Source organism: Corvus brachyrhynchos, unplaced genomic scaffold (genome assembly GCF_000691975.1).
Source record: "Corvus brachyrhynchos isolate BGI_N302 unplaced genomic scaffold, ASM69197v1 scaffold370, whole genome shotgun sequence".
Taxonomy (NCBI): domain Eukaryota; kingdom Metazoa; phylum Chordata; class Aves; order Passeriformes; family Corvidae; genus Corvus; species Corvus brachyrhynchos.
In genome coordinates this window covers 4,211,325-4,226,104 of record NW_008235977.1, presented here as the reverse complement: position 1 = coordinate 4,226,104, position 14,780 = coordinate 4,211,325, and the positions used below count along the sequence as shown (strand labels likewise).

The 14,780-nt window shown below is 42.9% G+C and overlaps 1 protein-coding gene across 2 annotated transcripts in view; it reads left to right on the top strand.

The window, feature by feature from the left end:
- Positions 1-14,780, top strand: part of CUNH2orf88 (chromosome unknown C2orf88 homolog) — a 39,457-nt gene that overhangs the window by 12,596 nt on the left and 12,081 nt on the right. Inside the window, exons 2-4 of one of the 2 annotated variants that reach the window (XM_017728881.1) lie at positions 145-225; positions 7,482-7,521; positions 8,644-8,718. The gene's annotated coding sequence lies outside the window, so the exon portion shown is untranslated. The remainder of the gene's footprint in view (positions 1-144; positions 226-7,481; positions 7,522-8,643; positions 8,719-14,780) is intronic. The other variant, XM_017728887.1, reaches the window with a different exon arrangement.

The following is a 14,780-nucleotide window of genomic DNA, read 5'->3' as shown; positions in this document are numbered from 1 at the left end:
TACGAGAAATCAGTGATTTCTTATCTGCCTTCTCTGTACCATGCATAACTTTAGATAATTTATCTTGTTCTTTTTTTTCTATAGTAAACAGCTCTGCTTTTTTGGTATTGGTGCTTCAGCTCTGTATCATTTTTGTCTCTCTAGGGTTACTCTGCATGGAGTTTCTTTCTTTGAAGATGGAGTAATCAACAATATTCTGCAACTGTCTACAATATTTCTAGCAAGGTAACATATAGATTATACAGATGTAGATAAACTGGAGTTGTCTTATATTTACTCATTCTACACACCTGTATTTGGAAGTTACAAAAAAACCCAGCTGCATGTTGAAGAGAAGTTTTTAATTAAGCTATCCGCAGTGGCATTCTCTTTAAATAATAACAATTCTTTAAAATAGTAATAAACATGAAACCCTGTAAGCCTTTCAGGTAATTCAATTGTTCCTCTGGCTGCCTGAGTGCTCCCAGCTGAACAGTTTGCTTCACAGGTTTGTCTGACTGGAAGGCAGAACAGAAGCATTTTTCCCAAAGTGCTTCCCATTTAGCTATGGCCAAACCTCATGAGAACTGTGGCTCTTAAAAAGCAGCTCTAAATTATTCCACTTTGGGTGGTTCCGGCTACTTCATTGACATGGAAATGTCTTGAATCTAAAAAGAAATTTGCATAGGTTTAATTTGTGCAAACAATGTATTATTAAGGTTTTTTTTAATCATGCAATAGTTTTAAGTACTGCACTTGAGTTTACTGGGGTGATAATTAGAATACTAAATACTTCTGTCAGTGACATCCCTTAAATGTAATTTAACAGTGGATAAGAACACAAAATTTTTCAAAGATGAGATTTGATTTCCTCTAGAAGATCTGAAATCTACTTCTCACAGGGTAAAAGTAAAATGTAATATCGTTTTTACTACTACCCAGTGGTGTATCATGCAGCCAGTGTATACACCACCACCTATGATTTTGCCTGCTGCATGCTCAGTGTTCAGGAAATAAGCTAGAATAAATTTACTTTCCATCTGCTGTATGCTTGAGTGTAGGAGCAGCATGACTATATTTAAAGAAAATTTATGAGGGAAAAAAAGTATTTCAGAGCTTAAATAAACAGGCTTTGTTCACTTGACTGATGCTCAGTGGCGACTTTTGGAAGTGGCTGAGAACCTTCCAAAATGTCTTTTCATGGCTGTAGGACTGAGCCTGGGGGATTTTGATTTTGGGGAGGAGGGTGGGGTATGGATACTATTGCAGTGCAATGGTATCATCATCAACATGCCTACGTAAACATTTCTAACACCATCAAATTCACTGCAGGGCGGAGCACAAAACCTTGCTTGTAGTTTTCTGCTAGGGAGAGCTGAGAAGCTGTATCAATCCCCAAAAGGATGGAGACAGCTTTTCACTAAATTCTTTATTCATGCCCATAATACTGACAGAGTCAAACAGAGATGTTATAGCATGAAGTGGCTTTCTTCCATCTAAGGATGAAATAATAAATTTGAAGCATGGGAAAAGTGCAAAAAAGTCACAGTGCTGGTTGAAGAGACCAAATCTTGTGTGCGATTCTGTTCTTTAAGAAGCACATACACAAAGCCATGAGTAAATACTAATAAAACCTGGAAAAATATCACTAAAGACAAAATATTCCAAAGGCAATGTTATCAAAATCCTTTGAAACGGAATTAAAAGATCATATGGACCTGCAAAAGCTGTGGGGATCAGGGTCCAAGAGAACTAAATTCTTGACTTTAGTTTCCAGTGTCCTTTGCCCTTTTGCATCAAGCAGGAGCTTCTTCCAAAAATAATTTCCTGAATGCAAATGACCTGTTATAGCACTTATTACTTGGGGTATAATGTTCGAAGCAGGAGTGACCCTTAAATTAGTTGACGAACACATATGAAACTTGCAACTTCTAATAATAGTGAGGCAAGTCTTCCATATGTTGTTATAAATTTCAGTCCAAGATGATTAACGTGGCTCACAGGCTACTCTTGTAAGATGATAGAAGAGATATTTTTGCTGCATCTCCTGAGAGGGCTAGTGTTTCAAATTATTTCCAAACAAGCTTCTTCCAAGTGAGAGATGGTTCTCATTTTTTTGTCACCTTAATAAAAAGGTGATGAACACTCTCTTCTTAACTGTGCCCTTATATGAACATCAAACAAATACTATGACAGTATGATGTGATAAGTATGTATGTGCTATCCATGAAATAATGTTGTATTCATAAATACAAGTCATTAATTTATCGTGCCTGTCATTATGTTTGGAATAGAGTGCTTGTATTGTAAGCCTGAAGGGAATCTCAGAAGTGAATTCAATAGATATATCTTTATTCAAAATTATTTTTACTTATAGCAGGTCTCTATCTAGTATATTTTACATCAATTCTGTCCAAAGACTTTAGAAGAAAAAATCTTATGAACTCCTTTATTAATTAAAATCAAGGCAGTAGTAAATTGGGTAGCAAATTGTTTACAGCCATAAACAAGATGGAGGGGCCTAGGATCTTTTTTTTGGTATAGAGAAAGGTGATTGATGAAGCTCAAAGGATCATATTTGGTTTCAGAATATTAAAACTTGGGTCTTGGCTCTACTGAAATAATCGATAATTCTGTCACGCAAATATGGATTCATCTCTTCATTATATGAAATCTTGCTCTATGGAGTCACTATGGCAAACTGAAGAGCCAATTTTCTGGTTCTGTTCTCTGAGTTGTTGGGGTCACCATGGACAGATTGGTGTTTCCCGCCCAGCAGCAGTGGCACCACGAGCACTAATAGTTGATCAGGGACTGTATTCCTCCTACTGCCTCCGGCAGCTGTCGGCCCACCCGCTTCCTGGCCATGCACCCACGAAGCAAAGCTCTGCTAAGGCACTGGAGCCAGCTCCGAGGGAGGTGACACATCCCTGCTGTCACTGCAGCACAGCCATACGGCACAACACGATTCCTTGTGCCCAGTGCCGTGGCCCGGCTTGTGCAGTGCTGGCTCAGATCGCTCTGCACAGCTCCTCACTGCACACATATGGTGAGCCTACACATTTTCCAAACTTCCACACCCATTCCCCCTCATTGTCTCTCATTTCCCCACTGTTCAAAAGTAAATCTAATTTTCTGCTTGGAGGACAGTTGTGAGAACAGAATGTATGGTGTTCCAAGACAGTGCCCCAGTGAGACCTCTGTTAGCAGGCAGCTGGGTATGAAGGTGGCAAATGGTACAGGTTGCAGGCAGTTAGCAGTTATTTATTTATCTACTAGTAGTATGTGATGCTGTTCCTAGATGAGATGGATAAAAACACAAAATATTCTTCTTTGGCTGAAACTATTCATCCTGATTCATCCTGTCTGATTCAGAAGAACTGAGGCTTGAAATGCCTGTCTGTATGTGGATACTGTTGACGCTGGCTGAAAAGAATTTGTCAGACTGTGTGTGTTTGTGAGCTCTTAGCTGTGCCACTGAACAACTCCTTTAGTTCACTAAATGCAGGCTTGTTTTGAAGCTAAGTGACACAAATTTTGCTGTGGAAACTGCATCCAGTAGTTGGCCTCTCATCACAGAGCCTGTATTTGAGTAAAGTTTTCCAGCTAGTAAGAGGTCATGCCGCATACAAGCAGGATCTTGAACTTTGAACTGTGTGATATGAACAATCTTTAATTCAGCATCAAAAAGACTTCTGACTTGAAGGCAAGGGGAAGAAGGGACAGCCAGAAAGAGAGTGAGAAGTTATTCAAGTTAGTATTAAGCTATAGAATTGTTGGCAGACCACCTGCATTAGAATGGCCTTCCTGGATTTTTTGTAGCCCGTTTTTCTCTCAGAGATTGTATTACTTTCCTATATTAACTACTTTATCAAAATATAACCATATCATACTGAAACTCCCTCCAAGGCATTTTCTAGTTTTATGAGCTACTGGATCATAGATTATTAGAGTACAAAACTCTCTCTGTGTGTATGTCTGTGCATATCTGTCCTTGTTAAAACTTAGGGCCACATCCCAAACCAATGCGATACAGTATGTCTGATGCCTCTTGGTGTCTGCACTTTACAACAGCCCAGTGCTGATCCAGAGAGGTTTAATTCTCATATAATACTCATCACATTTTTCTCACGTGCACTTCTGCTTGTATAACAAAACCAGCATCAGTTCATACTGCCCGAGGTGTGCTCTTTCGTAAGCCAGAGCTTGCTGGAAAATGGATGGAGGTTGGAGCTACCACCATTAAACATCCATGGATAAATTTTGTAGCCTTGGTTGTTTTTTGGCAGGCTTCTATAAACAAGATTTTGCCTTAGATCCAAGTTTTCCTCCAGTCTAAACCCTATTTGTCTTTGCCTAACCCAATGCTTAGGCATCACCTCTCAGGGCATACTGGTAGTGTATTGTAGGTCTGACTTGACCCTAGCTCCAGCCCTGGCTTAGCTCAGCAGCCTCTGCCAGTCCCAAACCTATGAGTGCACCCACCACCTGTCAAAGGTGAATGCTATATCTCAATTAACACTAAAACCTAGGTATTAATCCTGATGTTATTCTGTCTCAAAGCTTATTCCACAAACCCTTTACTATTCAAATCATGCCATCTCAGTTTCTAGATTTTTTTAGCAGTAGCTAATCTTTAGCTGCAATGGCTTGTTTAGAATTATGCATATTAACAGATCAAATACTTTGAGTCTTTTTAGTCATAAAAACTTTTTTATATGCGCTCAAGATTAGCTTTTCTTCAAAGCCTTGCCTTAATGAAGTAAATGTGTAGCAAGCTTATGCCATCTAACTCCATATTCCAACTGAAATATTCTTGCCACTGCTATATTAAAGGTAGGAATGGATATCATAAAATTAATGAGAAATTGGGAAAAATGAGACTTGAAGAACTCTAGTCCAAAAGGGCCCCTGAAATGTGAGCTCATGCTCTGTTGAGTCTCGCAGCGTCACCATTACACAGACTATCTATGACTGACATTTATTTCAGCAGAGGTGTTCCACTTGCTCATGATGTCCTCAAGACAGTTGTGTTCCCCCAAATAAATGACTTTTTCAATGTTAAAAGTTATTTTTTTCTTCTTGAAATCAAATTGCAAAGTTATGTGTATAGGGATCTACCTATAGACTGAATGAAATTCATTATTTGGTTCTTTGCTGTTATGTGGTTATAGATAATATTTCTAGTTACAACCTCCAAAAAATGTTTTTGCATCTTTCTATTTGATCTATATAATGTCATAAACTTCCCTGTCTGATTTGAAGACGATGCAGCTGAAAACCTCGTGATAAAGTGGAAAGGACATCTAATATTGGATGGTATCTCAGATAAGACAATTAGAACATTTGGGTATTGAATAATGTCTGGAGACATCAAAATATTTAGTATGTGAGGTAATCATGATGACACTGTTGGTAAATTAGACTCTTCTGAAAATTAATTTCAAATTCATCTTCTCATTTCAGTGACAGATGAAGTGATTTTGTGACTTTATGTGCCGGTTTGGACAAATTTGGAGGAAAAATATCCTCCAATAGAAAACAGGTTACAACCAGCCCTCCCCCGCCAGGTTCCGTATAAAGGCACAAAGTTAATTTCTGGGCATAAAGCAGCAATAGGGGATACACATCATAAAGTCACCCCAAGACACTTTATTTTTATTTTCCATTTGTGCTGCAAAAGGTGATGTTGGTGTATGAGAAAAAGTGTACAGAGGGCTTGATCTCAGTCAGCAAGGCAATTTAGGGAAATGGAAGTTTTCAGCAGCAGCAGTAGCTCAAATTCAGTCATCCATAAATCTCCCCGAGGGATGTGATTCCTCAGCATCTGTATCCTTCAGTCCCCTGTCGTTGCTTTAATGTATCCTCTGAAGGAGTCACTACCCCGGCTTCTTCCTAAGGCATCTCCTGTCTCATTTCCTATTTGAAAATGCATTTGCCCTGTGCTCAAAGGAAGCCAGTTTTATTGCCCACCTCATTAGGGCACTGAGCAGTTCAGACTGCATGACAGGAGCAGTCTTTGGTGGTCTCTCCACAGGCTGCCTGTGATATCCCTGAGAGTTGGGGGGGATGCATGCCTGCCCTCAAGGAAGATTGAGAGAAGTGGGCCAGGCTCTTAAAGCAGCAAAAGCCATCACCACTGCTCTTATGGCAGCAAGAGTTCACCCTTTCACATGTTTGTAGTGCTTAATCTTTCAAGGTGGAGAAACTGGTCTCACAGAGAAACATGGTTTGGGGACTTACTACAGGTACTAGGAAAAACTCTCAATTTCACACCCATTCATCATCTTTAGCCTAGTCCCTAAAAACACATGAAGAATATGTTTTAGGGGATGAATTAGTTCTTAGGGGCAGGATGACTTACTATGAGCAAAGCTGGGATGAAATAATGTGGTGGGTTAAGCTCAGTTAACAGCCACACACCCACCTGGCTGCTCATACCCTCCTCTCTCCTGATGGATCTGAAGAAAGTAGGAGGAAGGAAAGACTTGTGGATGGATATAAAGGCAGGTGCAGCCAAAGCAAGGTGTGAAAGCAAGGCAGAGGGGGAGGAAAAGGGAGGAGTTGTTGCTCATCATAATGCTGATCTCAGTGTGGAAATTTGAAGGTACAGATGTTGGTACAACATTCCTCTGAAACATACGACTTCTCTACATTAAGTACATTAACGTCCACAGATGTTACAAAATTTGGGGGAGCAGGGTTTTAGAGTGTCACTGTTCTGCTGATCCACAACCTCGCCTGCAGTGATGTCTGTCTTTATCTCTGCTGGGAGGCAATTTCCTGTTTAATAATTAATTTTAGTATCTTTTTGGAGCAGGAGCCCTGACAGTGATTTTTATTTTGGAGAAGGAAATGTTATGGCAAGATTGGGCCTTACATTCCTCTTATTTCTCTGTATTGTTTCCTTTTGTGTGGCAATTTTTGTACAGCTACTGCTTTGTTGGTGCCCTCAGGGCTCTTTGTTTTAGGCGTGCCAGCAACCGTCTTTCAACATGATTCTTGCTTTTTTCCAGCTAATATTTGACTGTCACGAAGCTATAATTTTCAGTGTAGAAAGAAGATGGCTTTGTTTGCAGCTCTATGTCACAGGGAAGCCTGATCTGGTGGTGTATTGCAGTGCACATCCCAAAGTTTGAGTTTATTCTAGGAGAGATCTAAATGCAAAACATCTACCCGCTTTTTCTCTGTCCGGCTTCTCAGCTGACTGTAATTCTGGTGGGTGGCTTTTCAGTCACAAATCTCCTTTGATCCTCTTTGCAATATTCTAATGCCTCATGTTTGGTTAATCCTCTTGCTGTGCTGCTGCCTGGGTTTTCCAGGGCTGCAGTTTGCATGTCTGCCTAGGCCTCATGCCTTAGTGCTGTTAGGTACTGATAAAAAATTAAGTAAAAGAGGACTTGCATATAAATTAGGAATATTTCTGTGGCTGGTATACTGCCTTATTTGAAAAAAAAAGTGAATAAGATTTGGTATTTATTGTATCTATTTATGTTTTCCAGCCCTGTGCACAGGGTAAGGATGGTCTCTGCTCACCAGGAGGTAAGTGCCTGGCTGCACAGGCTGGTGCAAACCACACCAGGGCTGCTCAGGCTGTGGGGTGGCAGAAGCCACGTGTGTCCATAGTCAATGTATGCTCAGACTCACTGCTGACCTCCTGCCAAACACAGTCTTCAGTTTCATAAATAGACTGAAAAAAAGCAATAGCTGCCTCTTCCCCAGGCAGAGCTCCTGGGGGGGTTTGTTGCTGCTGTTTCAGTTTTCCTCCATGATGAATGTGCAGTGCTGCTGTGGTGATTTAGCTTCTGTGTGCACCACAGAAGGAGCCATCATGAAGAAAGGTTTCTTAGAAAAAAACACCCCTAATTATTGCTGTGGCCCCAAGATCAGCCCTTGGCCTGAGGCCATTGTGTGTGGGGAACAGGGTGCACTCCTCTGTTACTGCAGGGCCCAGGTCAGGGCTCACTGCCAGTGAGTATTCCTTAGCTGAAATGCTCAATCTCCTCGTGCTGGAAGAAATTCCACTCTTCCAGAAAACTGTCATCTCCAGTGAGAATTAGTGCTCAATTTTTTGGCTGCTTCTGAATTCCTTGGGTGTCTTTGCTCTGTGGTTACTCAGAGACACTGACCTCACTGCCCTTGGGGAGAGTTTGGAGAGTCCCGAGGAGTCAGCACCACTCTCTGTTCCAGGACACAAAACCTGGAAATCCCCAAGAGCACAGATTTTGTTTTAAAGATTCCTAAAATTGCCCAAATGGATTTCCACTACAAACTTCCTAATGATTGCTGGATTAATTATGCAAATGGAAACAAAAGCATCTAACAACTAGTACAGTCAGTTGAATAAACATTTGTGCTGTGTAGAAATGCGTCATTTATTTTCTTGATTATCTTAGCAGTTTCCCAGCCTAAATGATTCTGTGATTCTGGTTTCTTCTTTTTTACTTGGATGGTAAGTATAGGTTGTTCTATGGGAGAAAAGAATACCCACCTATTCCATCTCTTTTTTTTTGAGCAGAGTGCCTTTATATTGTAACTTCGTCATAATTATTTTTTAGCAAATTTTTAAGCATCTAGGCAAATTCTAAGTAAATAATGTTGGTTTTTTTCATGGAAAATTTTGCAAATATGATGGTTTAAGCAGTTCTAAATATCTTTGCACAGATGTTGCTGACTGGATGAAATGAATTTCTGCAACTCAGCCCCTATCCAATGAAGTCCTGCAGGATACACTGAAGTGTAAGTACATGAGTAAAACTGAGCATGTTCTTCAAGTTCTGCTGCTAAATGGGATATTTTATCAATTAAAAAAAAAAAAAAACAAACCAAGTCCTTCCCCAAATGTCTCAAAGTGATAATCGCTGGGGGTTCTTTAATGGGTACAGAATTCAGTGCATACACTGATTTTGTGTTTCTTCTTTGAGTTATAGCAGTACATGCACATCCAACTAACACCAAAAGAATTAAAACTAATAGCAATGGGCTAAACCTATTTTAAATATTCAGGATCTCTTCATACAAGAAAGTGGAATTAGGCTTTATATCTATATTCTGTTATATTTTAACTTAAAAACTATCAAACCTTTTTTTGAAAGCAGGAGGATGGCACATTCCAAAAATAATCATGACATAGAAATCAATGTTGTGCCCTAAGGTTTAGAGCAATTGTGCAATCCCCACTGTCATGTACTTTTGGTAGTAACAGAGTTGAAAATTAGGGCAGCACTGAGTGACTTCCATGGCATGTGCTTGGGTATCCTGCAATCATATTTGTCCTTACTTTTAATCAACCTGGTTGCAAACAAGAAGGAAATATTCTAAGAAAATAAAAGCTCTGAGAAAAGGCTTTGGTAAATCTCAGTTCTACGCAGAACAGCGAGAGCAGCTGAGAGCAGTGTATAATGAAAGAAGAATTAGGTAAAAAAAAAAAAAAATCCATAGCTGAGGAAAGGAACACCTTTCCCAGGCACAGAGTTTTTGAAAATAGAGCCTTTGTTTAGATGGAGGTTCCTTAGTCTATAAAGCTGTGTTGCAGTGACCTGCTTTGCATCATGGGTTTGATTTTGAAACTCTACCTAAGTACTTATTACAAGGTATTCGCAGCATAACAGGTATAACTTCAAGGCTTTTGGATTATTAGGAGATTTTAGTTACTAACAAAAATCTTCAGGGCTTTCTAGCTCTTTAGACTCCATATTGATTCTTCTCAGACTGCGCAACATTTTCCAACCCGTACCAATAGTGGATTACTGCACGTATAAATAGATTTTGTAAAGTCACCGTGTGGCTGTGGGCATGCTGGGGGGAACACCTGGGGCAGAGAGTGCTTGTCATGGCTTCCCTTTAACTCTTCAGCTGAATTAGAAATCTGTGCCTCAGTAAAGCCCTCCCTAGTACCAGTGTATAGTTAAAAAAATGAACTGAGAAACAGAGCAAGTGTTTCAGCCAGTGACCTCTGATGAGGGATTGAGTTGGCATTTGGATTTGGATAAATCCATGGAGTTTTGTAGCCCTTTTTTGAATGCCGCATTCCTTGTCAGTGGGTTCTTAAATGAACTTAAGCACTGCTTGGGAAAAATGATTGTATTTTCTCTGCTTTCTGTCGGGAAGGCAGGGAGAATCTGAGCCAGCATCTGTGGTGTGCAGGACTGAAGGACTGACCATCCAGGCAGCACAATGGCAAAGCCAGAGCATGTGCTCCTGCTGCCACCTGGCCAACCACACAGCTCAGGTCAGAAGATGTGGAAGAAAGCTGGGGTTACTGTAAACTGGGCACAGGAGAAATGGCAGGGAGCTGAGGTATTGCCAGGCAGAAGGGGACATGAGTAGTCCAGAAATGAGAGTGGGTTATTGTGGGTCTATGGGACAGAGAGAAGGAGTTGAAGTCTTGGAGAAGGGTTTGCAGATATGGAGGAGTTGTGAAGAGTAGCAGATGGAAGGGCAAGGGCAGGAACTGTGAAATTGTATCAGAGGGAGGCAGAAACCAGGTTTCATTTTTTCTGTTACCCTTGGACAAACTCATTACAACTTTGCCATCTGGTGCAGAGGTTGTTAAGTGACAAATTTTAACCCAGAAGAAGTAGTTTAGTAGTTTCTTACCCAAGTTCCTCTGAAGCTTCAGCATAGCTATCATCCAGTCTGGGTACCACTCCAGCAGTACCAATGCTAACACCATTCCCTGGCTTCTGTGGTTCAGTTTGCAGCAGTTTCCTCCGTTGCAGATGTATTGATGCTGCATCCACATCACTCTGGGGTGAAGATGTGCACACAGAGCAGGGCATGCGAAGAATTTAGAGGATTTGGACCATGTTATAGGAAGATCTAGCAAACTCCAATAAGCAAGTAACTAATAAAAAAAAATCTAATAAAATATATATCAGATCTTGTGACAACAAAAAGTCAAACTTGCTTCAAAACAACTTCTTCTGAAGGGAGAGTGCCTTCCTTACCCCTACAGGAAAATGCTTTCAGCCACTGAAATTCAGGAGAGGGGTGCAAGAGGCAGCATTTTCTGGCAAGTTGAGTCTCAGGAAAGGCTTTGATGCCTGTGTTCTCCCAAACCAGTTCATGCCCAGCAAGGGTTCCTGCACCCGGGCAGGGGGTAGGAGAACTTGAAGTCCCATAGCCCTACTCCATGGGCAACTGCTGCACCTCTGAGGCCTCCATTTTGGGGCTGGGGCACCTCAGATTTGGGTATTGTGGTTTTCAACATCACAGCGCCCAGGTCTGGCCCCAGCCTTGCACACTGAAATGCTTTACGATCTAAATATTTCATCGACTGCCTGGCCTGTGCCTGTGGTAGTCATTTCAAATGGATGCTCTGCATTTAAAGGCACTGACTGCTTTGCCTCAGCCCAACATAATCAGCTGTCTTACAAACTCCACAGCTAATAAAATATTAAATCTGTTTTGGCACCCAGAAATAAATACAGGCTCGAGATTCTCATCCCATGTCTCTCCCTCGCCTTAGCTTCCTCCCCCTGCCACATCACACTGAGGTGCGGCTGCTCAAGACAAGGCTTGTTTTGGGTCGTGACACAAGAGATGAGCAGTGCACCAGGACCAGGGTATTATCTGTTGGGATGCAATGAAGTGATCCAGTCAGGCACCAGCTGTGCTTGCAGCCTGTGCCATGCAGAGGAAGGCAGCCTGTGGAATGTCTGCCCTACAGCTCCAAGTTGCTCAGTGGGAGCTGCATTCATTAAAAGCTGAAGCTAAAAGTAGAGCCTTGCATTAGAAACCGGGCTAGAATAATAAAGAGCACAGTAGCCATAAACCTATACAAAGATATTTATAATTTAGTTACTAAATTCTTGTTAAAAAACAGGAGATAGTTTAAAAATCACTGTTGTAATAATACCAGTGTGTTAATGCAAGGTAACCATGCCTTTCCAATACTTCATCTTGTTTTAATTCTCAGGGCTAGGAGTTTATTTGATTTTCTCCTCCAGCCACCTACAGGTGACCTAAAACAGTAATGAAACATCTGCACACAATCTACCCAGGTCAGCAGGTCCCAAGTCAAAGCTCCTTGAAATCAGAGGGCACAGTGTCACCAGCTTTAACAGGCTTTGGGTCGAGCTCCTCAGACCTGCCCTTGCAAACACTTGCAGCACGTGTTTAGTGCCCAAGGGGCTTAATCCTGGCTGGGGATCTTGTCAGATTAAAAATCACACGTGAGGACCTGGAGCTGATGTGCACCTGAGGTTGCCTGCCCTGGGAACTGCTGCTGAGGGTCGAGCTCAGGTCTCCTGTTGCAACCCAGCCCCAGAAACCCTTCCTTTGGTCTGTAAGGGAGCATAGTTCCCATTAGAGCTGGATGAAATGACACAGCAAACGCAGTGTGTACAAACCCTGTGCACAGCACTTGTCAGCACAATGCTTTCTCTGGGCTCCGAAGGCAGTAATTAGTAAAATATATGGGGTTTTTAATTCACAGGTGGACTGTTTGCAAGTAATGAGTGTAATATTGTGTGCTGTTGTTGGGTGGTCACAACAGCTGTAGCAGCAACCCTTTCGTACAAGGAGCTGCTGGATTTTGTTGGTGGAGGTATACCGGGGTGGCTGCCTGCTCCCAGTCTCCCAGCTTTCCAGGCTAGGGAGGGTTCCCAGCTGTTGGAGACCAGAGGGATGTTGTTCCTGTTTTTCTGCACCTGTGCATCCCCTGGCTCTCCCAGCCCTGCACAGTCCCTTCAGGACATGATCACAGTAGTGCAATGGATGATCTGTGACCAGCAGCTACAGTTACAGTGGTGTTTCTTTTGACTGATGTTACCAGTGTAGTGTTGCCTTCGGCTTTGAAAATGCTGCAAGAGATTCTTTGGCAGGCCCATGACTGACTGGAAATGTGTTAGAAACCTACCTGACAATTAGAATTAGGCTTGACAATTGGAAACCTGCTTGGCAATAATCATTGAGCTGCTGCAGCGTGTCCAGGAACAGGCAACAGAGCTGGTGAAGGGGCTGGAGAATCAGTCATATGAGGAGGGGCTGAGGGAGCTGGGGGTGTTTAGTCTGTTGAAAGGAAGGCTCAGGGGAGACCTTATTGCACCCTAGAACTACCTGAAAGGAGGGTGTAGTGAGATGGGTTGGCCTCTTTTCCCACATAGCAGCAATAGATCCAGAGGAAATGGCCTCAGGTTGTGCCAGGAGAGGTTTAGGTTGGATATTAGAAAAAGTTCCTTCATCGAAGGGGTGGCCAAGCATTGTAACAGTCTGCCCAGGGCAGTGGTGGATTCATCATCCCTGGAAGTATTTAAAGGCTTTGTAGCTCTGGCACTAAGGGACATATTTTAGCTGTGGACATGGCAGTGCTGGGTTATCAGTTGGACTTGATGATCTTGGAGGTCCTTTCCAATCTAAATGATTCTCTGATTCTATAAAACTGTTGCCTAAATAGATGGGAAGACTTAGCCCCAGCTCAGCACAGGCACTGAAAGCGAGTGCTAACTCCAGTGAGGGGCATGAGCACAGTGCCCAGCCCTGCGGCACCCCGGCTTTTAGCCTGTTGCCACAGGACAAGCCAGGGCCCAGCATGAGCCTCGTGTCCCCATGCCTGTCACTCTCAGGGCCAGGAGACTTCTGCAAGTCCTGGGGTGCTGTTTGCCAGCCCCAGCCAGGTGTGAGCTCTGTGACAGCCTCCCAGAGGTGATGCCCAGGCATGCTCGTGTGTATTGTGCAGTAGTTTGGGTGTCAAGAACTCCCCCAAAACAGGAATGCTTTACCCAGGATGTCTGTTTGCAGCCTCTCTTATGAAATAGTTTTCAGTTTTAGCATCGCTTTTATTTTTGAAAGTTGAAAATGTTATTTTAGGTCGCTCATCTCCTTCATTCTGGAAGCTTTCTTTTGGAATGGGGGTGTTTCCTAAAAAGCTTTGGTATAATTAATACTTCTCTGTGGTTGTACATGATTTGATGCTGCCTGACAGGATAAAATCAGAGATGCATCACCCAGGCCTCTTCCCCAGTCTTTCCCACTGTTTTCTTTGCTTTAACACTCACCAGTCCTTGCATGCTCAACGTGTTTTGGCACCTCAGTGCTGTCACAGGGCTGAGTGGAACACGAAATGGCAATGGCCCTAAGCTTTTATATGCCAACGCTATTCTTTGAGCATGCTTTTCTACATTTCACAGAATCACAGAATTGTTAGGCTTGTTGGAAGGGGCCTCTGGAGATCATCCAGTCTACCCCTCCTGCCAAGGCAGGGTCACCTGGAGCAGGGGACACAGGAATGCACCCGGGTGGGTTTGGAATGTCACTGGAGACTCCATGACCTCACTGGGCAACTGTTTCAGTGCTCTGCCACCCTCAGTGTAAAGTTCTTCCTCGTGTTGAGGTGGAACTTGTTGTGTTTTAGTTTGTGGCCATTGCTCCCCATCCTGTTGCTGGGCACCACTGAGAAGAGTCTGGCACCATCCTCTTGGCACCTGCCTTTGAGATATTTATATGTAATGATGAGATCCCCTCTCAGCCTTCTCTTCTCCAGACTAAACAGGCCCAGCTCCCGCAGTCTCTCCTTGTAAGAGAGATCCCTCATCATCTTTGTGGCCTCCGCTGGACCCTCTCCAGTAGCTCCTCTTGTTTTTGTACTGAGGAGCCCAGACCTGGACACAGCACTCCAGATGTGCCTCACTAGGGCCGAGTAGAGGGGGAGGAGGATTTAAAGGAGGAGAAGCCAATGGGAGGCGGCTTTCCGCCTGGGTGTTTTTTCCCCCTTTTTTCCCTTACTTTAAATGGCAGGGCCGGTGCGGGCGCTGAGGCGCGGCGGCCGCGCTGCCCGCGGGCGGGGCAGGAGCGCCGTG